At 36.6% G+C, this 25,488-nt stretch overlaps 1 protein-coding gene across 10 annotated transcripts in view; it reads right to left on the bottom strand.

Annotated features, from left to right (window-relative positions):
• The window catches only part of EVI5 (ecotropic viral integration site 5), a 207,896-nt gene that overhangs the window by 171,287 nt on the left and 11,121 nt on the right, over positions 1-25,488 (bottom strand). The window contains exons 2-3 of one of the 10 annotated variants that reach the window (XM_032361243.1): positions 15,459-15,532; positions 4,331-4,519 (exon numbers count right to left, since the gene is read on the bottom strand). The exons of 6 other annotated variants lie outside the window; for them this stretch is intronic. The gene's annotated coding sequence lies outside the window, so the exon portion shown is untranslated. Of the gene's footprint in view, positions 1-4,330; positions 4,531-15,458; positions 15,533-25,488 lie in introns of those variants that run through there. 3 more of the 10 variants (XM_032361246.1, XM_032361244.1, XM_032361247.1) reach the window with 3 other exon arrangements.

Here is a 25,488-nt window from a genome sequence, read left to right as displayed (position 1 = left end):
GGCTATTTGATTTCTTTTGTGGTTCCAAATTTTAATATTGTTTATTCTAGTTCTGTGAAAAATGCTGTTGGTATCCTGATAGAGATTGCAAATATCTAGATCACTTTGGGTAATATGGACATTTATTGGTATCTTCCAATTCATGAGAATGATGTCTTTCCATTTGTTTATCTCATCTTTAATTTCTTTCATCGATATTTTATAGTTCTCAGGGTACAGGTCATTCATCTCCTTGGTTAAATTTATTCTTTTTTTTTTAATTTATTTTCAGCATAACAGTATTCATTATTTTTTCACCACACCCAGTGCTCCATGCAATCCGTGCCCTCTATAATATCCACCACCTGGTACCCCAACTTCCCACCCCCCCACCACTTCAAACCCCTCAGATTGTTTTTCAGAGTCTGTAGTCTCTCATGATTCACCTCCCCTTCCAATTTCCCCCAACTCCCTTCTCCTCTCTAACTCCCCATGTCCTCCATGCTATTTGTTATGCTCCACAAATAAGTGAAACCATATGATAATTGACTCTCTCTGCTTGACTTATTCACTCAGCATAATCTCTTCAAGTCCCGTCCATACTGCAACAAAAGTTGGGTATTCATCCTTTCTGATGGAGGCATAATACTCCATAGTGTATATGGATCACATTTTCCTTATCCATTCATCCATTGAAGGGCATCTTTGTTCTTTCCTATTCCTAAGTATTTTATTATTATTGGTACAATTATAGATGGGATTGTTTTCCTAATTTCTATTTCTGCTGCTTCATTATTTATGTATAGAAATGCAAAGAATTTCTGAATATTGATCTTGTATCCTACAGCCTTATGGAATTCCTTCAACAGTTCTAGTAGTTTTTTGGTGGAGGCTTTAGGGTTTTCTATATATAGTATCATGTCTTCTACAAATAGTGACAGTTTTACTTCTTCCTTACCAATGTGAATGCCTTTCATTCCTTTCTTCATGTCTGATGCTGCAGCTACAACTTCCAGTACTATGCTGAATAAAAGTGCTGAGAGTGGGGGTGCCTGGCTGGCTCAGGCCATAGAGCATGCAACTCTTTATCTCAGGGCTGTGAGTTCAAGACCCACATTGGTTCTGTTCAAACTTTCTATTTCTTTCTGATTCAGTTTTGAGAAGTTGTAGGTTTCTAGAAAGTTATCCATTTCTTCTAGGTTGTCCAATGTTGGCATATAATGTTTCATAATACTCCCTAATGATCCTTTCTATTTCTGTGATATTGGTTATTTCTCCTCTTTCATTCCTGATTATTTTTTATGAGTCTAGCTAAAGGCTTATAAATTTTGTTGATCTTTTCAAAAAACCAGCTCCTGGTTTCATTGATCTGTTCTACTGTTTTGTTTTTTTTAATCCATTCCATCACCCTGTATCTTTTGATTGGAGCATTAAGTTCATTTACATTCAGAGTAATTATTGATAGTTATGTATTTATTGCCATTTTGTTGTTTGCTTCATGGTTGTTTTTTGTAGTTCTTCTCTGTTCCTCTCTTCCCTTACTCTCTTCTCTCATGATTGGTTGGCTTTCTTTAATGATATACTTGGGTTCCTTTCTCTTCTTTTTTCCATACCTATAACTGGTTTTTAATTTGTGGATACCAGTTTGAATATAACATCTTCTGCATATAGTGGTCTATATTAAGTTGGTGATCACTTAAGTTTGAACCCATTCTTTATTCTTCTCCCTCCCAACCCCCACCATGTTTTAGGTATATGGTGTCATACTGTATATCCTTTTATTTTGTAAATCCTTTACTGATTTTTATAGACATACTTATTTTTACTGCTTTTGTGCTTCCTACTTTTCTTACTCTTACTTATGGTCCTTCCTTTCCACTCAGAGTCCCATTTAACATTTCTTGTAGAACTGGTTTAGTGATCCGGAACCCCTTAGTTTTTGTCTGCCTGGGAAACTCTTGATTTCTCCTTCTATTTCGAATGATAGCCTTGCTGGATAGAGTATTCTTGGCTGCAGATTTTCTCCTTTCAGCACTTTGAATATATCATGCCGCTTCCATCAGCCCTGCAAAGTTTTTCCTGAAAAATCCACGGATAGTATTATGGGCGTTTCCCTTGTATGTAACTGTTTTCTTTTGCAAATTTTAGAATTCTCTCTTTATCACTATTTTTTGCCATTTTAAATATGTGTCTTGGTTTGGACCTCTTGGATTGATTTTTGACTGCCTCAATTAATAATATGTATCAAAAATGATTACTGAAACTTACTCTTGGAACCCAGACACCAAGCTGTTGAGAAACCTAAACTGTCCCACACAGGGACCACATGGAGAGGGCAAGTACAGGCAGTCTGGCTAATAGCCCAGCTGGGGTCCCAGTCAACCACTGGACAGGAATGTGAATATACCATCAAATGATTCCAGACCCTAGATGAAGAAACAACCCCAGCCTCTGAGTCCTCTCAGCTTCTCTGCTTCACAGGCATTTTTGAAGCAGAGACAAGGCCTTCTCCTAATGCTCTGTCCAAATTCCTGACCTGCAGAATCCACGGAATACTAAAGCAATTATTTTAAGCTATTAAGTTTTATGGTGGTTTGGTATACAGCTACAGTACCTGGAACAATATCAGACTATCTCATAAAATTAAAATATTTGACAGTACTTGAAATGAAATGTAACCAGGAAATTAAAGTATAATTAGCAAAGACACCATTCTGAACTTGTTTTTGAGGGGATCAAGGGCCCAGATGGTTGAGAAAAAACATCTTTTTACATACCTGTAGTGTGATATAAATAGATACAGGCACAGTACACTAAGAAATATAAGTAGACATTAGAACCAGAGAATTAGATTAATGCTTCAGAGGCCTGAGAGAACAGCATTTAATTCAGTTAAGAAAATTTATCATTGATTTGTGGCTCAGAGTCAAATGCATTTAAACCACATCATTACTTTTCCACTGCTATTAAAATGGAATTTTGAGGGGCGCCTGGATGGCTCAGTGGGTTAAGCCTCTGCCTTTGGCTCAGGTCATGGTCCTGAGGTCCTGGGATCAAGCCCCACATCGGGCTCTCTGCTTGGTGGGGAGCCTGCTACCTCCTCTCTCTCTCTCTGCCTGCCTCTCTGCCTACTTGTGGTCTCTGACTGTCAAATAAATAAATAAAATCTTTAAAAAAAAAAAAAGGCATTTTGATTAGCATGCTAAAGCAATGCCAAGAAATCAGAATTTCAAAGAGCCTTTTATTTAACAAGTAAGCTATTTTCTTAAAGTAAGAATCTTATTTTTTGGGACATGTGGTTAAGCATCTGCCTTGGACTCCAGTCATAATCCCAGGGTCCTGGGATCAAGCCCCACATGGGGTTCTCTGCTCAGTGGGGCACCTGCTTCTCCCTCTCCCTTTGCCTGCTGCTTTGCCTACTATGCTCTTCCTGTCAAATAAATAAAAATCTTTTTTAAAAAAATCTTGTTTTCAGGGCACCTGGGTGACTCAGCAGGTTAGGCCTCTGCCTTCAGCTCAGGTCATGATCTCAGGGTCCTGCGATCCAGCCCCACATCGGGCTCTCTGCTCAGCGGGGAGCCTGCTTCCCCCTCTCTCTCTGCCTGCCTCTCTGCCTACTTGTGATTTCTGTCAAATAAATAAAATCTTAAAAAAAAAATCTTGTTTTCTGAGTGATACAGATATAATTAATTCATTATAAATATTTTATTATAAAATAAATCATAAATATAATTTATATTTTATTATAAATATTTATTTTAAGTTATTTATTATAAATATAAATATTTATTATAAATATAAGTATTCTCACTAAGAGACTAAAAATAGAAACATTTTCAGTAAAGATATACAAAAGAGCTTAGTTCAATGGCAAAGCAGTTTGTAATTAAATTTACATTTTAAAAACTTGGGTCACAGCTATAAAAAGAAATGAAGTGCTAACAGATTTAACATGGATAATCTTGAAAACATTATGCTAAGTGAAAGAAGCCAGACATGAAATACCAGAAATGATTCTGTTTATAAGAAATGTCCAGAACAGGCATTATCTATAGAAAGAAAGTTGATTAGTGATTGCTTAGGACTGCAGAGAGTGGAGGGGCAGTGAGCTACAGCTAAAGAGTTCAAGGTTTCTTGTTGAGGTAATGAAAACGACTGACTTGTACACTTTAAATGGGAAATTGTATAGTATAGGAATTATATATTAAGAAAGTTGCTCTGAAAAATTCAGGTATGAACAAATTACTCCATAAAATAACAGAGCAGATTCCGATGGAGGGAATCCTTGACAACCCTCTTCATTATGAATCAAGTTTGTATTTTGAACATGACCACTTTAAAACCCTCTGACCTTCTCTACTCTGGACTGGTTGCCTTCTATTCCTGGAGCTTGGCTGTCACTGGGGATCTCCCTTCACTGTGATCCAGGTATTTCCTTCATCCCTCTTTGGACTGGATAATGTTTCCAAAACCCCTTGTCTTTCTTCCTTTTTCTTGATACATTCTTTCATTTTGGTGAGATATCTCCTCTCATAGCTTCCTGAAAGGTAATGTGAAAATATTTATTCTACTGTAACACTTAAAAATTCAGCTACATGGGACGCCTGGGTGGCTCAGTTGGTTAAGCGGCTGCCTTCGGCTCAGGTCGTGATCCCGGCGTCCTGGGATCGAGTCCCACATCGGGCTCCTTGCTTGGCGGGGAGCCTGCTTCTCCCTCTGCCTCTGTCTGCCATTCTGTCCGCCTGTGCTCGCTCTCTCTCCCTCTCTCTCTGACAAATAAATAAATAAAATATTTAAAAAAAAAAAAAAAAAATTCAGCTACATTTAAACCAAATTGGAAATAATTTTCCCTCAGATTTTTGAAGATACTGCCTTCAGTTGTCTTTTACCTTCCATTATTTTTGATGAAGAGTCTGAAACCACTCTTACATTAATTATCCTATTTCCCTTCACTTCTCGGAACTTCTCCCTCTTCTCTTTGGTCCCTTAGTTGAAGTTTGCAATGAAATGCCTTGATGCAAATATTTTTTAATTTTATTTAGCACGTTGATGGGCTCTTTTAACTTAGAATCTCATGACTTCAGTTCTGGGAAGTTTTCCTGATTTATTTATTTGATTATATATTTCCTTGATTTCTTCTCTTTCTTAGATTCTACTTCCAGCATGTCTACTTACTGCTGATATTAAGCCTCAGCTTCTTATTTGTAAAACAGAGATGATAATAATAAAATGTAGACTAAGTATTGGTATATACCTAGCACTCAATAAATGCAGCTATTTTTCTACTTTCATTTTTTCTCTTCTTTTCCCTGGCTTTTACAACAACATGTTCTGAGGGTTTTCCTTCTACTTCTCAGGACTCTCCTTTGTTGGATCCTTTCTATGCTCTATCAGATGTTGTCCCAAAAATCTATCTTTGGCCACTTTTTCTTTTATTCTAGGCTGGATCAATATGAACTCCATACCCAGATTCTAGGCATTTCTTCAACTTAACTAGCTGTCGACCTTAGGCAATTTACTTTAACCAGCTGATGCCTCAATCCCTCTTCTGACAAAAGTAGATTAATAAGCATACCAATTGGGATGCCTGTGTAGCTCAATGGGTTAATTGTCTCCCTTGGCTCAGATCAAGACCCCACGGTCCTGGAATTAGAGCCCCCGCCTGAGAGAGGCAGGGGAGTCTGCTTCTCCCTCACCCTCTGTTCCTCCCCACCCCTCTACTGTGGCGCACACACTCTCTCCCTCTAAGACTCTCTCTCTCAAATGAATACACTTTTTAAAAAGCGTATCAATCTTACACGCTTTCCATGAAAATTAAACGTTTTATGACACTTAGAACACTACCTGGCATAGTAAGCACTCAAATGTTTGCCATTATTATACTACTACCTCTACTACCTCTGTTATTACTACTATTACTACTACTACTACGATTACTACTAAAAAGGTCCATCCATGTCTTCCCAACAGATCTCCTAAGCTGCTTCTTACAGAGACGTAAACTAACTATACATTTCAGAACTATATTTGGAATCTTGCTTGTTTCTTGTCCCCATCTCTAACAGTTTACAAAGAATCATCTTCCTACTCCTCCTCCAGACCTCTGCTGTTGCTGATGGTCTCAAAATCAGTATGTTACTATTTCTTAAAGAATTTCACTCTTAACTTAAGCAAGAGAGATACCTGAATACTGACTAGCATAATGAGCTGTATTCTGATAACCTCAGCACATTAAGGAATTGCCAAGAAAAATATACTGCCAGAACTAAAGGGAACAAGGGTTCATTTACAAATATTTTAGCACCTGTTATTTCTGAGGTCTGATACTATTTAAAATACCTAACTAACCCTACAAAGAAAAAAAGTATAGTATAGGGAAAAAATCCTGAAGGAAAGGAATAGAAGTAATGCTTTTTAAAGATTATTTACAAAACATGACAACTCTCGAAAACTCTAGGCGATATAATATATGAGTACTACATCCAACTATTGGACACAAAGTTTGAAGAACACACTGAAATGCAGGCTAAATTCACAGATTTTGCTTCATCCAATTAAATCTTAATTTCCTAGGGTATACAACCAATTTCTTCAGTTTTCCTGCATATACATAAACTTGGTACAGACCTTTGTAGTTTATATAATAGTTTCACACAGCTGATCCTTAAAACAGATCTGAGAAGAAAACAGTCCAGCGTTATTCATTTAACAAGTATTTCTTTATTCAGAATCTCCTCTAAAAGAGTACTTTACTGGGTGTTGAATACATATGAACATAATAGTCAAAAACAAAACAGACAAGTTCTTTCTCCTCATGGAGCTACTTAAAAGTAAAAGACTAGGGGCACCTGGGTGGCTCAGTGGGTTAAGCCTCTGCCATCGGCTCAGGTCATGATCTCAAGGTCCTGGGATGGAGTCCCGCATCAGGCTCTCTGCTCAGCGGGGAGCCTGCTTCCCCCTCTCTCTCTGCCTGCCTCTCTGCCTACTTGTGATCTCTCTGTCTCTGTCAAATAAATAAATAAAATCTTTAAAAAAAAAAAAAAAAAGTAAAAGACTGAACAAACAAATGCAGAGAAAGATATATGACATAAGGGCAACAAACAATAACTTAATTCGATAGAATGGTTAAGGACTTTCTCAAGAGGCAATATTCAACTTAAGATCTAGAAGATGAGCAAGCAGCAGCCACCTGTACAAAAAGCTAGGCAAAAAAAAGGGGGGCGCAGGGATGACATGGATGACATGTACAAAGTCCATGAGGAATTTAAAAGCTTGGTGGGTTAGAGAAGGGCTCTCCAATACAAATGCAAACCACATTAGTTATTTTAAATTTTCTAGGAGCTATACTTGAGAAAGTAAAAAGGAAGTGAAGTAATATCTTTTCTTTAACCCAAACATATCCAAAACATTATTTCAACAAATATCTAATGAAATATTTTACATTCTTTATACTAAGCCTGAAATTCAGTGTGTATTTTACACTTACAGCACATCTCAATTTAGACTAGCTACAGCTCAAGTGTTCAATAGTTACATATGGCTAGTGGCCTCCACGTCAAACAAAACAAGTTGGAAGAACCAAGAGGAAACCATTATGGCTAACACATAGTATTTTAAATGGAAGTGTAGAAAGATGAAAAGTCAATGGGTGCCCAATCATTAAGTGTCTTGTAAGAAAGTAATTTGGAATCTATTTGGAGTAGAATTGGCAGTCACAAGGGTTTTAAACATGCAAAGAAAAATTTTCTTTTCTGTTTTACAAAAAGAGTACTCTGGGACACCTGGATGGCTCAGTCAGTTAAGCATCTGCCTTTGGCACAGGTTCCAGAGTCCTGGGATCCAGTCCCACATGGTTCTCCTTACTCAGCAGGGAGCTTGCTCTTCCGTCTGCCTACCACTCCCCCTGCATGTGTGTGCTTCCACGCTGTCTCTCACTCGCTCGTTCCCTCTGACAAATAAATACAAAGAAAAAAAAAGAGTACTCTCCTTTTTAAACAACAAATCACAGAGGAAAAAACAGAAGTAGGGAGACCAGCGAGAAAACTATTACAGAAGTATGGGTGAGATATAATTAAGGTTTAGGCTATTGTGGGGGCAGGAGAGACAAAGAAAATAGATGCAGACAAAGAAAACAGATGCACGCAAGATATCATGGAAGTCAACACAAATTAACTTTTTGGTTAAGTGAATGTAAAGAATGAAGGAAAAAGAAAAATCATGAGTGTAATCCACCCTGACTTGTGCTCAAGTGGGGTTGGGCTGACTTGGGCTCCAGTGGGGCCACTCCTGTGACTGGAGAGACTAGCATTCTGTTGTTATTTGGCAGGGGGTGCTATAGTTGATGGAACAGAATCAAGAATTTTTCCAAATAGAAACAAGTTCGGAGAGGCTCACACTTACTAATGCTAAAAGTAAGACTAACCCAGGTATTCTAAAATTAGATATAATACCCTCTGCTGGTAATATATTATTCTTCCATAGTTCAAAAATGAAAATAATCCATTAGGATGTAGGTAAGTAATGCCTCCTGTACATATACCAGCAAAGTCCTCAATTAAAAGGCCTATAGGTCTCTTAATAATTCTTTTGTATTTTGAAAAATGAAAAGAAAAAATTTAACTTCAGTTAATATGCCTAGGAGTCTAAAATTAACATCTACAGATAACATTCTCGAACCCAAGCTCCAAAGAATAATAGCATATTAAATTCAAATACTGGAGTGCCTGGCTTCATCAGCTGTTTAAGGCACAGACTCTTGATTTTGGCTCAGATCATGATCTTAGGATTGTGATATTGAGCTGTGCATAGGGCTCTGCATGGAGCCTCCTTAAGATTCTCTCTCCTTCTCCCTCTGTTGCTCCAACACCCTCTCTTCCTTTCTTTAAAAAAAAAAAAAAAAAAAAAGTAGCCAAATATTATGACTTCAAAATCAGTGCCAAATTCCTACAGCCAAAGTAGAAGTAGTAGTTCAGAAGCTAACCATGACTATTCTTCAGAAGAAACAAGGTGACCTTACATGCTATCTGACAATGACTCAAAAATCTGGCTACCTCAGCTTCAGGGATTTAATATTCCCTCTCGGTTCTTCACTTCCAATTCAACTCTATCAATTTCACTCAACAAATACTTAATAAGGGTAAGTACAGAGCCAGGCATTGAGTGGGATGATGAGTAAGACACATGGTTCCTGTCTTGTTCTATCCTCAAGTTGCTCACCACTAATGGAGTATGAGGAGAAAAACATGGAAACAATTTCAATATGACAAATGCCACAGAAAAGTATATACAGTTGACCCTTGAACAACACAGGGGCTAGGAATGCTAACTCTCACACTACCTATGCACTCTAAAATCCATTTACAGTGAACCCTTGAACAACTTGGGTTTGAACTGTATACGTCTACTTTACACAGACTTTTTATAATACAGTACTATAAATGTATTTTCTTTTCCTTATGATGTTCTTAAAACCATCTTTTCTCCAGATTACTTTATGTAGTATATAATATACATAACAGAAAATGTTAATCAACTGTTTATGTTATCAGTAAGGTTTCCGGTCAACAGTAGGCTATCAGTAGTTAAGTTTTGGGGGAGTCAAAAGTAATACATGGATTTTCAACAGTGCAGGGGTTCAGCACTCCCTAGGCCCCATGTTGTTCAAGGGTCAACTGTACTATAAGTCTTTCTGGCCACACAATATCTGAATCCCCATTAGTGTTCTGGGATTTCCCATGTAAGTCTAAAAAGTACCATATACTCATTCTCCTGGTCTCCCTTGAAAATAATTCACAAGGATGGGACGAAGTGTCCCACATCTACCTATATATTTCTCTCTTTCTTTCATCTGTAATCTAACCTAGTAGCTTAATATACCAAGTATTTATCATCTCACAGTTTCTGCAAGTCAGGAATTAAGCTATAGTTTAACTGAGTGATGCTACTCAGGACCTATCCTAACGTTGCAGACAAGATCTTGGCCAGTGCTATCATCTCTGAAGGTTTTAATAGGGCTGGAAGATCTGTTTCAAGATGTCTCCTGCACATGGTTATTGGCAGAAGGCTTCAGTTCCTCACATGAGAAACCTCTCTAGAAAGTTGGTAAGTATCCTCACAATGTGGCAGCTGGCTTCCACCAGAACAAATGAGCAAAACAGATGTAATAACTTATATGACCTTGCATTTTAAGTCATACTCATTTTTGCAATAACCTAATGATTCCATAAATCAGTTCTATTTAGTGCAGAAGGAAACTACACAGAATGTAAATCAGGAGCTGGGGTTATCAGGAACCATGCTAAGTATCTTATGCAATATATTATGGCTACATATTGTATTGTTTATAAATACATACATATTCATGAGTGTAAAAACGTTATGTTTGGAAAGAGAGGAGGCACCATGGTTACAAGTGCATTTGTAATTGCATTTGTTTTCTTTGTTAAGGTGGGTGATGGGAATATGGCATTTATTACATTTTTCTTTATACCTTCTGAGTTTGAATACTTCATTACAAAAAAAAAATCAAAAATCAATGCTCTGCATAAAGTAGAAGAGTGTTTTCAAACGTATTACTTTGAGCATATATATTAGTAGAGCTGTTTTGAAGGACTATTTGGAAGTATATATAACAAAATTTACATGTACATAAGCTAACTCAGGAATCTGTCCAAAAGAATTATTTACCCAAATAAACAAGGATATATGTACTAAAACTAATCACAGAACTATTTCTAATAGTTCCGATGATAACCCCAATGTCCATCAAAGAATGAGCAAATAAATTAGGACACCACCATACAACAGAATGCAGCCATTTAAAAAAAAAAAAAATGAAATTCCCAATATGATGGAAGACCAATCAGTTATTGGTGAAGAATAGGATATGCTGTATAATTCCATTTTTTGATAGGCTATATACCAAACTACTTACAACCACCTCAAGAGAATAAAAATTAAGCAAAGGAAATAAAAGCAGAGAGAGAAAACTTTCCTCTTGTGTTTTAAAGACCTCCATTCTCGGGGCACCTGGATGGCTTAGTGGGTTAAGCCTCTGCCTTCAGCTCAGGTCATGGTCCCAGAGTCCTGGGATCAAGCCCTGCCATCAGGCTCTCTGCTCAGCGGGGAGCCTGCTTCTCCTCTCTGCCTGCCTCTCTGCCTACTTGTGATCTGTCTGTCAAATAAATAAATAAAATCTTTAAAAAAATAAAGACCTCCATTCTCAAAATTTATTACTATCCTCTACAGGCATACCTCAGAGATATTCTGGGTTCAGTTCCAGACCAGGGCAATAAAGTGAATATAGCAATAAAGAGTCAAATGAATTTTTTGGTTTCCCAGAGCATATAAAAGTTGTTTACACTGTAACTGTAGTCTATTAAGTGTGTAAAAGCATGTCTGAGAAAACAGTGCACATACCTAATTAAAAAATATTTTGTTGCTAAAAAATGCTCACCCTCTGAAATTTCAGCAAGTTGTATCACTAATCACAGATCACCATGACAAATAATAATGAAAAGGTTTGAAATATTGTGACAATCACCAAAATGTGACAGATACACAAAGTAATAAGCAAATGCTGTTAGACAAAATGGTGCCAACAGACTTGCTTAGCCACAGTTACCACAAACCTTCCATTCGTAAAAAAAACAGTACCTGCAAACACAATGAAGCAAAGCACAATAAAATGAGGTATGCCTATACTTTGGTAATTTCTGTGGTTGTTTTGGTTTTGTGTTAAATAGACTTTATTTTTTAGAATAGTTTTAGGTTCACACCAAAACTGAGCAGAAGGTACAGAGATTTCCCAAATCCCTCTGCCCTCACACATACATAGCCTTCAATACCAATATACCCCACCAGATAGAGTATTTGCTACCACTGATGAAACTAATGAATGACATACCATTATCACCCGAAGTCCATCATTTACATTAGGGTACACTCTTGTGCTGTACATTCTATAGTTTTGGACAAATGTGTAATGACAAGTATTCCTCATCATAGTACCACAGAGAGTAGCTGTACTGCCCTAAAAATCCTTCTGTGCTCTGTTTTGCCCCACTCCCCCCAAATCCTGGCAACCACTTATCTTTTCACTGTCTCCATAGTTTCACCTTTTTCAGAATATCATAAATGGAATCACCTTGTGTGTAACCTTTTCAGACTAACCTTTTCAGACTAGCTTCTATCACTTAGAAATAAGCATATAAGGGGATCCTGGGTGGCTCAGTTAAGCATCTGACTCCTGATCTCAGGGCTGTGAGTTCAAGCCCTACACTGGGCTCCGTACTCGGTGTGGAGCCTACTTTAAAAAAAAAAAAAAAAAAGTAGAGGAAGGAATGGAGAATTTAAGTATCCTCCATGTCTTTTCACGGCTTGATGGCTCATTCTGTCTTAGCATTGAATATTATTCCATTGTCCTGATGTACCAGTTTATCTATCCATTCAATTGCTGAAAGGTATCTTGAGTTCAAGTTTCAGCAAGTAGGAATAAAGCAGGTTTTAGTGTGGACATAGTCTTTCAAATCCTTTAGGTAAACACCAAGTAGCAGGACTTCTGAACTACAGTCATATAAACTTCAGAATTTAGTTTTATAAGAAATTGCCAAACTGTATTCCAAACTGGGTGTAGCATTTTGCATTCCCACCAATGATCAATGAGAGTTGCTGTGGCCCTACAGCCTTACCAGCATTTGGTGTTTTCAGTGTTCTAGATTTTAGCCATTCATTCCACTAGGAGTATAGTGGTGTCTCATCATTGAGATGAGATTGGTATCTCATCATTGTTTAATCTGCATTTCCCTCATGACACATTTTCATGTGCTTATTTGCCATCTGTAGATCTTCTTTGGTGAGGTATCTGTTAAGATCTTTGGTCTATTTTTAAATCATGTTGTGTTCTCAATGTTGAGTTTTAAAAGTTCTCTGAATATTTTGGATAACAGTATGCTATCAGATACGTCTTCTGAAAATATTTTCTCCCAGTCTGCAGCTTGAGAGAAACTTTTAATTTTAGTGTAGTCTAAGTATCAATTCTTTTACAAATGTCTTTGATGTTGCATCTAGTAAGTCATTACTAACCTAATGTCACCTAGATTTTCCACTGTTATCTCCTAGGAGTTTTATAGTTTTGCATTTTACATTTTTGTGTTGGATCCATTTTGAATTAATTTTTGTGAAGGATGTAAAGTCTAAACTTAGATTCATTTTTATGCATGTGGAAGCCTAATTGCTCCAGTACCATTTGTTGAAAAGACAGTCTTAGCCACTGTACTGCCTTTGCTCCTTTGTTGAAAATCAGCTGACTATATTTATATGGGTCTATTTCTGGGCTTTCTACTCTGTTCCATTGATCCATTTGCCTATTCTTTCACCAAATCCTATTGTCTTGATTACTGTAGCTTAAGAACGTATCTTGAAGTCAAGTAGTATCAGCCTTCCACCTTTCTTCTTCTCCTTCAAAACTGTGCTGATTATTCTGAGTCTTCTGCCTCTCCATATGTTTTTTTTTTTGTATTTTTACAATCTTTTATTTATTATTATTTTTTTTTAATTTTTTATTTTTTATAAACATATATTTTTTTGAATCAGTCTGTCAATAGCCACAAAATAATTAGCTGGGATTTTGACTGGGACTGTATTGAATCTACATAGTTGGGAAGAACTGACTTTTTTTTTATATATTGAGTATTCCTATTTATAAATATGGACTTTGATTTCATTCACCAGAGTTCTATAGTTTTCCTCATGTAGACCTTGTACCTATTTCATTAGATTTACATCATGCCTTGAACAAATTTCATTAGATTTATATATAGGTATTTCATTTTTTGCGATATTATTATAAGTGGTATTGTGGTTTCAACTTCAAATTCCACTTGTTCATTCCTATATACGTAGGAAATCAGTTGACTTTATGTGTTAACATTTTTTCCTGTAACTCTACGATACAAACAGTCCCTTACTTACAATGGCTTGACTTACAATTTTTCAACTTTCTGATGGTGTGAAAACGATAGACATTCAGTTGAAACTGTATCTTGAATTTCAAATTCTGATCTTTTCCCAGGCTACCAACATGTGGTACAAATGCTCTTGTGAGCAGTGGCAGTGAGCAAGAGCTGCCCGTCATATGCACAGTCATAAGAGTAAGTAACAACAACTGATACACTTAAAACCATTCGACACCCATACAACTGTTCTGTTTTTCACTTTCACTACAGTATTCAATAAATTACACAAAATATTCAAAACTTTATTATAAAATAGGCTTTGTGTCATTATGCATATGCTACACCTTTTGTAGTTGTCCCAGAGTTATTGAATATTCTGTTTTTTCCACCTTTTTTTTTCCTCTTTCCAGTTTTAGCAGTTTCTATTGATATTCTCACACTCAGAGATTCTTTCCTCAGCCATTAGTAGTCCAGTCTACTGATAACTCCACCAAATGGTTATAATCTTTTTCTGTTACAATATTACAATATATGGGGCACCTGGGTGGATCAGTGGGTTAAAGTCTCTGCCTTCGGCTCAGGTCATGATCCCGGGGTCCTGGGATCTGGCCCTGCATCAGGCTCTCTGCTCCATGGGGAGCCTGCTTCCCCCTCCTCTCTCTTTGCCTACCTCTCTGCCTACTTGCAATCTACGTCTGTCAAATAAAAAAATAAAATCTTTTAAAAAATATATTACAATGTCTTTGATCTCTAGCATTTCTTTTTGGTTCTTAGAATTTCTCTAACATTCCTTATCTTTTCTTATATGCTGTCTACTTTATCCATGTAGAGCCTTTAGCATTTCCATCAGTTATTCTAAATTATTTCTTGGTCTGATAATTCCAATATCCCTGCCATACCTAAGTCTAGATTTGATGCTTGCTCTAGCTCTTCAAACTGCCTTTTTGTCTTTTAGTATATCTTGTAATTTTTCTTGATAATTGGATACGATGAACTAAGTAAAAAGAACTGTTGTAAATTGGCTTCATTATGTGATGGTAAGATGTGGGGGAAAGAGAAAATACATCAAAATTAAAACCTGATCTGACCAAAGAGAAGGACAAATCTATAGATAGCCAAGCTCTTCCACCTACATCTTATATTATCTACTATACTTCCAGTCTGAAATTGATAAATTCAAGCATCTCAAGTTTCACCTTAAGTTTCATAGAAGTCCATAAATTAACAGGGAAACCGGCAGGTAGGTAAATGACAGGGATATTGTATTCCTGGGATCATTACTTAAACTACAACCCTGCTTATACAGCATTACAAATCACAGAGCTCCCCAACTTCTAGTACCATGCTTTTTTAGTAGGTTTTCATATAAGTGTTTATAATGCCAAATGGATCCAGGGAAGTCTTTTCTTATTTGCTTCCAAAATAAACAGCAAAGTGTCCAACTTAGAAGTACATTCTAAAATGTTTGCTCAAATTTCAAAATAGTCTATGTCAATGTAAACATAAAAAATCATTAACTTTTACCTGTATACATTGTTACTTCTCTTCATTCTTCAAAGTTCTGGAAATTCTGAGCCCATGAAAAACTTGATAGTCAACTGAATAAATGTGTGAAAAGAAAAAAAATTATTTATACCCAACCTTGTTCCAGTAGGATTTGAGGCTGGTACAAATGTAATACACATCATCAATTTTTTAAGCAGGTTATAAGAAAGTATTGTTCCGGGGCACCTGGGTGGCTCAGTCAGTTAAACATCTGAGTCTTGATTTTGGCTCAGGTCATGATCTGGGGGTCCTCAGATCAAGCCCCATGTAGGGCTCCATGCTCAGTACAGAGTTTGCTTGGAGTTCTCTCTCCCCTTCCCTCCACCCTTTCCCCCGCTTGCGTTCTCTCTCTCTCTCTAAAATAAATAAAATTAAATCTTTATTTTTTTAAGATTTTTTTTTTCATTTATTTGTCAGAGAGAGAGAGCACAAGTAGGGAGAGCAGCAGACAGAGGGAGAAGTGGGTTCCATGCTGAGCAAGGACCCCCCCACACACACACACAGTGCTGGACTCAATCCCAAGACCCTAGGATCATGACCTGAGCTGAAGGCAGATGCTTAACCAACTGAGGCACTGAGGTATCCCTAAAATAAAATCTTTAAAAAAATAAAAATCAGATGTCATAAAAAGAAAGTACTGTTCCAATTCTTTAAACATAGGAATAAATATTATAAATAGCAATGTCTTGCACATTTTGAGTATTATCAATAAATATAGGGCACAGATTTTAAAACATAGCCTGTAATCTCCACAAAGAATATCAAACTATGTCCTTCATTTATGTAAGTTAGCAGCTGTTAAAGAGAGATGGAAGAAGGGAAGATATAGAGCACTAGTTTCAACAGGAATCAAAAAATAAGGCAGATATTACAGCGAAAGGGGAAAAAAAACAGGAAATAAGAGCAACACTGCTAACAAGTCTCCTTCCTTTAAATGTCTACATGACAAATTTCCAAGTTAATTTATTTTCTGTGGGCATACGGTACATTTCCATCTCTCTCTAATCCCTCCTACCTCTAGAGCTAAATTTCGAAAAAGTGAAATTTGTATACAATGATATACTACTCACTACTGCTGCCACCACCATCATCTACTATATACTTTACTATGTACCAAGCACTGTGAGAAGATTTACATCCATTAGCTTATTCAATCCTCACAATCACCCTACTACAGATTTTACTGATGCTTGTGGAAGTTAAACAACTTGTCCAAGATCCATTAGCTAATAAATGATGGAGCCAGGATACTAACCATTTGGTCCCCAAACAAAAATATCTTGACGAGTATAAATCACTGATAGGAAAGTGAGCTAAAACTAACTATAGAATATAAAAGGTAATAAACTAGTACATCTGAACATGTCATGAGCCTAAGGATTTTGACAGAACAGAGCCTACACAAAGCCAATATGATTACCAATTTAAGAAGTTAACTAAAATACTGAGATGGAAATAGTATTTGAAAATGAAATTGTTCATATAAAACATGAAAACTCCTACCTTCTTTGTAAATACCCTATTATAGACTGTATGTAATCGTTTTCTTTTTAAGATTTTATTTATTTATTTGACAGACAGATCACAAGTAGGCAGAGAGAGAGGGGAAGGGAAGCAGGCTCCCTGCTGAGCAGAGAGCCCTCAGGGCTCTATCCCAGAACCCTGGGATCATGACCAGAGCTGAAGGCAGAGGCTTTAACCCACTGAGCCACCCAGGTGCCCCTCGTTTTTTAATCCATGTAATACTAGCATAAAAAGTATCAAAAATATCAATAAAACCTCTTCTTTAATTTTTTATATTAACTGGACAGATCTGCATGACAGACCTGGAGAAACATTTGACATTTACCTGACTTTAATACTTCAGACAAAAGAAAACCTTCCCATTTTGTAAACTACGGCAATAGTGTCTAAAGAAAAAAGAAGAAAATGAACAGAAAATAGAAGAAGTGGAATTTTACCAAGGCTACCAAGTCCAACTAACCTGTTTACCAGACTTAAGTTTTTTTCAAAAAATCTTCTAAATATAAAATGGCTGGTTACTGCTAATGTTTTATATTTAATGTTCCAACTATATGAGTTCATGGTTTAGTAGTTGCAAATCTGTATTTATAGTCACTGTTAAAGGACTTTACTAAAGGGTACCACATGCACTGCTCTCTAGTTAAATCTCCTTAATTCTACTGTACAGAGACAACTCAGAAATACCTTAAGCTACATTTAAAGTTACCACACACGCATACACACATTCTTCCAACCCATTCGAAACATCTGAGTATTGCTGATATAGATGATGTGACTGGAACATTTCAAGTGAATGAAGTAGTTCCATTGTTACAAACACAAAACCACTCAATTTTAGCATTTTTTTTTTTGTCTTCATTGTTTTTATTTAATTTTAAATTTATTTTTTTATTTTTTTTTTTATTTCCAGCATAACAGTATTCATTATTTTTGCACCACACCCCGTGCTCCATGCAATCCGTGCCCTCTATAATACCCACCACCTGGTACCCCAACCTCCCACCCCCCGTCCCTTCAAAACCCTCAGATTGTTTTTCAGAGCATTTTAAACGTTTAAAGTATCCGAAACTGCACTAGATAACAGCATGCAATTACCCTGAGGAATTAGCTTCATTTAGCGTTTAAAAACTAAGAGCTATACAAGTTTACTTATATTCAAAAATTTAGGGGCACCTGGATGGCTCAGTGGGTTAAACCTCTGCCTTCAGCTCAGGTCACGATCTCAGGGTCCTGGGATAGAGCCCTGAGGGCTCTCTGCTCAGCAGGGAGCCTGCTTCCCTTCCTCTCTGCCTGCCTCTCTGCCTACTTGTGATCTCTCTCTGTCAAATAAATAAATTAAAATCTTTAAAACAAAATTTAATGAAGTATTTTTACTGGCCATTTCAACTACTGCCCCGTATTAAAACATCTTTTGTTTATAAATTCATATATTACTAAGTTACACTTATTTCTTAAGAAATAGTGCCCCTTTAAACCATCTTGATCAAATAACAAAAATTACCATGAGTTATAGATCTGAATTAAGTTTTGTTCATGCCAAAAAAATGAAGTCTTATTTAATGCTATACACTTCAGCAAATAATCCATAAAAGATATTACACAAACCTAGAATCTCTCCTACTATGCCAATCCTAACCATCCAAAGAATAAGGTAGTATTTTTAAGCACACACAATATATCAAACAACAATTATTAGGTAGACATTATCATTAATCACACTAACATATTAGGAAATGATCTTATAGGTAGTTTTAGTAATCCACCTAGCTATTTTGGTAATTCAAAATTGAATATAAAACTGAAACTAATCTTGCTATCAGACAGATCTTTCTTATATATTTACTGTGCATGGGCATGAGAAATGCAAATAACAGATGTAAAGAACTTGGAGCAGTAGCTGGCATGGGTTTTATGTTCAATATAAATAGCAGCTGTTATTTTGTAATTGTGATGTTATTAAAGGAAAACTAAAAAAATGCCAAAAGGACAAATGGAATTTTTTTTTTTTTTTTTTGACAGAGAGATCACAAGCAGGCAGAGAGGCAGACAGAGAGAGAGGGAGAAGCAGGCTCCCCACTGAGCAGAGAGCCCGACACAGGGCTCGATCGCAGGACCCTGAGATCATGACCTGAGCCGAAGGCAGTGGCTTAACCCACTGAGCCACCCAGGCGCCCCGAGGACAAATGGAATTTATGTGGAAGGTATAATATATAAGGAAGATCAGATCTGTAGATCTGATCTACACATTTTCTGGTAAAGAAACAGACCAACATAGGTTAAGTAACAATGAAAATGACAAAGCAAAAGGCTTGTTTACTACATCATGCCACATTTTTTTTCCAGTCATCAACTCTTACAATGAAATCATTTATAATACAGAATTGTACTAGATTCTCGGGTCACCTGGGTGGCCCAGTGGGTTAAACCTCTGCCTTCCGCTCAGGTCATGATCTCAGGGTCCTGGGACTCGGCTTAGCAGGAAGCCTGCTTCCCCCCATCCCCTGCCTGCCTCTCTGCCTTCTTGTGATCTCTTTCTCTCTGTGTCAAATATATAAATAAATACATAAATATAAATATATAAATGTCAAATATATAAGTAAATAAAATCTTTAACAACAACAACAAAAACGAATTGTACTAGATTCTCAACAAAAACTAAGGCTGCTTTTCTTAACAGAAGGGGAAATTATTATTCTGTAAAATATTTTATTGTACTACCATATTACTAATATAATTTCCTCAAAAATACTTTTGTATTAAGACTGGGAGAAGAGGATGCTGTCTAAAGTACACTGAGTAAGAGTACTAGCTAACTAAAATTGGATCCTCAGAGCTGCATCTAAAATTGCTATAGCTAGGGCACCTGGTGGCTCAGTGGGTTAAAGCCTCTGCCTTCAGCTCAGGTCATGATCCCAGGGTCCTGGGATCAAGCCCCGTATTGGGCTCTCTGCTCAGCAGGGAGCCTGCTTCCCTTCCTCTCTCTTTCTGCCTGCCTCTCTGCCTACTTCTGATCTCTGTCAAATAAATAATAAATTAAAAAAAAAATCTTAAAAAAAAAAATAAAATAAAATAAAATAAAATTGCTATAGCTGAGGTGCTGAAGTTCATGGGTAAGGAACTTAGTCTGTTCCCTGACCTCAACCTTCCATTGTAACAAACACAAACCTATTAAAAAAAAAAAAAAAAAAAAGATATATCCGCACACACAACTTTTTCCTGGCAAGAGTATGTACTAAAATACCAGTTTTCCTATGTTTCAATGAAGTCTGAAAAAACCACAAATTCAGAACAAGTACCTCCTAAAATATATCATATATTATATGAATTTTTTATTTAGTATACACAGTATACAAGCACTGTGTCAAGAAGTACGTTAAGGGGTGGTTCAGTTGGTTAGTGTCTGACTCTCGATTTCAGCTCAGATCATGGTCTCAGAGTTGTGAGGCTGAGCCCTGTGTGGGCTCCACAATGGGCGTGGAACCTGAGATTCTCTCTCCACACCCACTTTGTCCTCCCCTCACCTGCTCATGTACTCCCACTCTCTCTTTTAAAAAAAGTGTGTTAATGACAGGAAACAACATGTGTTGGAGAGGATGTGGAGAAAGGGAAACCCTCTTACACTGTTGGTGGGAATGCAAGTTGGTGCAGTCACTTTAGAGAACAGTGTGGAGATTCCTCAAGAAATTAAAAATAGAGCTTCCGTATGACCCTACAATTGCAATACTGGGTATTTATCCCAAAAATACAGATGTAGTAAAAAGAAGGGCCATCTGTACCCCAATGTTTATACCAGCAATGGCCACGGTCGCCAAACTGTGGAAAGAACCAAGATGCCCTTCAACAGACGAATGGATAAGGAAGATGTGGTCCATATACACTATGGAGTATTATGCCTCCATCAGAAAGTTTGAATACCCAACTTTTGTAGCAACATGGACAGGACTAGAAGAGATTATGCTGAGTGAAATAAGTCAAGCAGAGAGAGTCAATTATCATATGGTTTCACTTACTTGTGGAGCATAACAAATAACATGGAGAATATGGGGAGATGGAGAGGAGAAGGGAGTTGAGGGACATTGGAAGGGGAGGTGAACCATGAGAGACCATAGAAACTTCCAGTTCTACTTTTATTACTTGGACATATAAGCTTTCATAGACCACAGAATGGTTTTCTTGCTTTTAAACATAATTATATAGTTCAACTTTATTGGCTCATGTCTGAAATAAAACTTTGTGCCCTCCTGCAGTACTTTCCAGCTGCATCTACATTTTACTCCTCAAAACACACTAGGAACCTATAATGGTTCCTAGATCCCTCACCTAGGTAGCAAAGCTTAGTTAAACTTTAAACACTCATATTTGGTTTTAAAAAAAATAGATTCAGAATAGGTTTGATGAGCAACACAATGATGAAGTGTTATATACGCCAAGTGCCAAAGATGAATGAACATTTTACCATCAGTATGTTTGTTCCTTTCAATTTATGGTTCGTTGTTTCTTTCTTGTAGAATGTGGTAGTCATAAATAAGATCATGATAAATGATAATTACTGGGGGGGGGAGGGGAGAGTCTACCTTCAGCTCAGATCATGATCCCAGGTCCTGTGAACGAGTCCTATGTCAGGGTTGGGGTCATGGACCCTAATCAGTGGGGAGCCTACTTCTCCCTCTCCCCCTGCCCTTCCCCCTGCCTGTGCCCTCTTGACCTCTGTCAAATATGTAAATAATATCTTTATAAAAATGAGTATGCTTAATGAAAAAAAAAAGTGTGTTAAGCGCTGTCACTCCATACCCAATGTGAAATAAAAATGAATTACCACCATTCTGAAAAATCCTAAAATGGCAATAAGAATCTTCAAAATAATTCTCCAAATGGGTTAATACACAGATCACAGCCAAGTCCTAAAACTTTTACTTTAATGCTAGTCATGTTAATTATTTAATTACACTGATATTAATAAAGGAAGAGTGATCAAATTATGAGGGGGAATATGTCAATCAAAACTGGATAGAAAAATACATATAAAAATCAGGAAATCCTGGCACAAATATAGTATCAATGAAATAATAATTTTTAAAAAGGTCCTCAGCATCTTAGCTAGGTAAAAGTACCAGGCTCTATTTATAAGATACATGTGGCCTCTACAAGTTACTTAAGTACCTCCAAAGTTATTTAAGCTCTTTTTCCTTGTTAGGAATTTGAAAAAAGGTTGAAGTGAATGTTATCTCCAATGCTTTCCTGTTGTAACATTCTACAGTCAACAGAAAATTGATACAAGCTTATATAAGCAGATTTTTTTAATGCAATAGTTTCAATAACAGAAAAAAATCCCAAAATATTGCACCTAGAAAACTAAAGTTACTCTCTGAAACTCATATGCTAGGCTACAGAAACAAACAGAAGTTTTGGGGACAAGCCAAAACAATGAGGGTGTATTAGTAGGACTAAATTTACATAGTTACACAATAACCTTAGACTTTCAGAAGATGACAAAGAAGCATGTAGGATTTTTTTAAAATCTGATAACACTGAATAAAACTAAAATATTATAAACTTAACTACTATGCATAGCCACACCTAAGTCTCACCTGCCATAAGCAAGTGGGTCTTCTGCTTCATCAACTCAGACCTCAGGCTCTTCCAATTACCCTGGAATTCAGGCAATCTCTCTCTCCCTCCCAGTTTAAGCTCTCAACTTTCAAACATGCTGCTCTGTGATATTTACAAATCTCACTGGATCTTATTTATCCCTCTAATGTCTCACAGCATCCTGCCATCCCTCATAATTAAGCAACTGGAAAGATGTTTAGCTTTTCATTCTTCCCTTTCTCACCTCCCACTTTTTTCACTGCAATCTGGCTTCCACCCTACCATTTTACTGAAACCACTCTTACCAAAGTTGCTCCCTAAGAGCCTCTTTGTTTATCTCTCTGGAACATGTGACCCAGTATAATACTCTATCCTTTTATTGTGATTTTTCTGATTAGAAAATACTTGTTAATTAAGAATTGAAATATCACAGAAAAAAATGAAAAGTTTAAATATTCTGTAATCCTATTCTCAAAGACTGCCTGTTAGCAGTATAGTCTATCTTCATCATGATTTCTTTTCTCAAAAAAAAAAAACCACATACTAGCATATAAGAATGTATGTATTTTTTAACTTAACAAAAATTTAGATTATACTATACATATTTTTCTTTGAGAATTTTTTTTAATGCACCTTGATCTTCTATCCTTGTTCCTATTTAGTAGCTTGATTAATGGCCTCCTGGAGAGCTCTTCATCATAATACCCAGAACCTACAAATGTTACCTTAAATGGCAAAAGAGGCTTGGTGGATTAAGTTAAGGATTTTGTGATGAGAAGGTTATCTGGATTATCTGGATTGGACACATGTGAAGATACTAAACTGTTGACTTAGAAAATGGAGGAAGGGGCCACAGAATGCAAAGCAGGGAATACAAGGAATGCAATTCTAACAGCTGGAAAAAGCAAGAAACAGATTCTATCCTTAAAAACAGCCCTGCTAATACCTTGACTTTAGCCCAGTGAAACACTTCAGACTTCTGGCCTCCATTACTGTAAGAGACTAATTTGTTGTTTTAAGCTGCTAAATCTGTTAATTTTTTACAGCAGCAATAGGAAAATAACATATATACAAACCATATTATATTAGTTGTATAACATTCTATCATAAAAATTATCATTTTTTATAGAAACCCTTTATTGATGGCTATTTAGGTTGTTTTCAACTTTTTATTATTATATACTAGGTGCCATGAATACCTCTGAAACACATCTTCCACATTTGTTTTTCTCTAGGAGTTAATCCATAAAGCACACCTATAAGATCAAGAAATGTGAAATTTCATAATGCCTGGCTGGTTCATTCGGTAGAATGTGCAGTTCTTGATCTCGGGGTTGTGAGTTAGAGCTCCACATTAGGTGTAAAGGTTGCTTAAAAAAAAAAGAAGAAGAAGAAGAAATGTAGGGTACCTGGGTGGCTCAGTGAGTTAAGTATTTGACTCTTGATTTCGGCCTTTATCAGGCTCCACACTCGGCAGGGAGTCTGCTTGATATTCCTTCTCTCCCCCTCCCCCTCACTACCCCTCCTCCTCCCCACCCTCACTGCCACCCTCCAACCCCACCATGCATGGGCACACATGCACTCTCTCCAAAAACAAACAAACAAACAAAAAAACCCACAACAAATGTGATATTTTAAATTTTAACAGATATATATATATTATATATATATAAAATTCATATATATATATATATATATATATATATATAAAATTAACCTCCAAAAAGGCTATACTTATTTTTTCCTCACAGTAACAACAGTCAAGCCCTTTTCTCCTTCTTCAAAGTCCTCAACTTCTGTTAAATCAGTTTCCTAACTTATAGTTTCTGTTAAATCAGTTTCCTGCTTTATATTGTTTGTTAAATCAGCTTCCTGATTTGTATTTCCTTCTGTACTGGCTATTCCTTCTGTTCTTTTGCAGACTCCTCTTCATCAGCTCATTTCTCTAATGTCAAAGGCTCCCAAAATTCCTATTCCAACCTGGGTCTCTCCTCACTACACACACATCCAGAGCTATCTCATCTACCTCCTTCTACCCCCAATTACTACTTACAAACGAAACAGAATTATTGCCCTCTTTTCCCTCCAAAATCTACCCTTCAACTGTATTCCCTCTATTAATGATTGCCACACTGATATTTAGCAGCCTATGACAGATACATGGGGGTCATGTGATTCCTCTCTTATCCTCACCCCACAGACCATAGCTCTAGAATCCCTAAGATTCTCTCCTACCCTATCAATTTCTTGAAACAGGAAGACTTTTAATTTTCAACTATATTACTTTACTGTGTGTTTTCCCTATCTTAAGTCCTGTGCTTCACTGTACTAGAATAATCTTTCTGAAGCTCAATTCTGATTTGTCACTTAAGTACACCTTTCACAAACTGCTTATTGGATTGTAGAATGACATAACCACTTGTGAAAACTGTATGGCAATTTCTTCTAAAGTTAAACATATATGTGCCCCATGACCCAGTAATTTCACCCCTAGTTATTTATCCAAGAGAAATTAAAATAGATGTCTATAAAGAGACCAGTAATCAAGCATTCATGACACCTTTATTCATAATAGCCAAATGGGAGAATGGTTTAACTATGTTATAGTAATACAATGGAATACACACCAACTAAAAAGAACAAACGACTGGTATGTACAAAAACTGTTAAATCAGCTAAAATCAAACTGTTAAAACAGCTAAATTTCAGAAATATTATGTTGAACAAAAGAAGCCAGACAGAAAAGAACACACATTAATTTATTCTATTTTTATGTGAAGTTCAAGAACATAAAAGAATCCTGAGGGATTACGAGGGTGGGGGCAGGGGGCGGTCACGAAGGCATATACATTTATCAAAAAACTCACTGCATTGTATAGGTAAGCTCTATGCATTT

The sequence above is a fragment of the Mustela erminea genome, chromosome 10 (assembly GCF_009829155.1).
Source record: "Mustela erminea isolate mMusErm1 chromosome 10, mMusErm1.Pri, whole genome shotgun sequence".
In the NCBI taxonomy this organism is placed as follows: Eukaryota; Metazoa; Chordata; class Mammalia; order Carnivora; family Mustelidae; genus Mustela; species Mustela erminea.
This window is presented reverse-complemented; position numbering and strand designations above follow the sequence as displayed.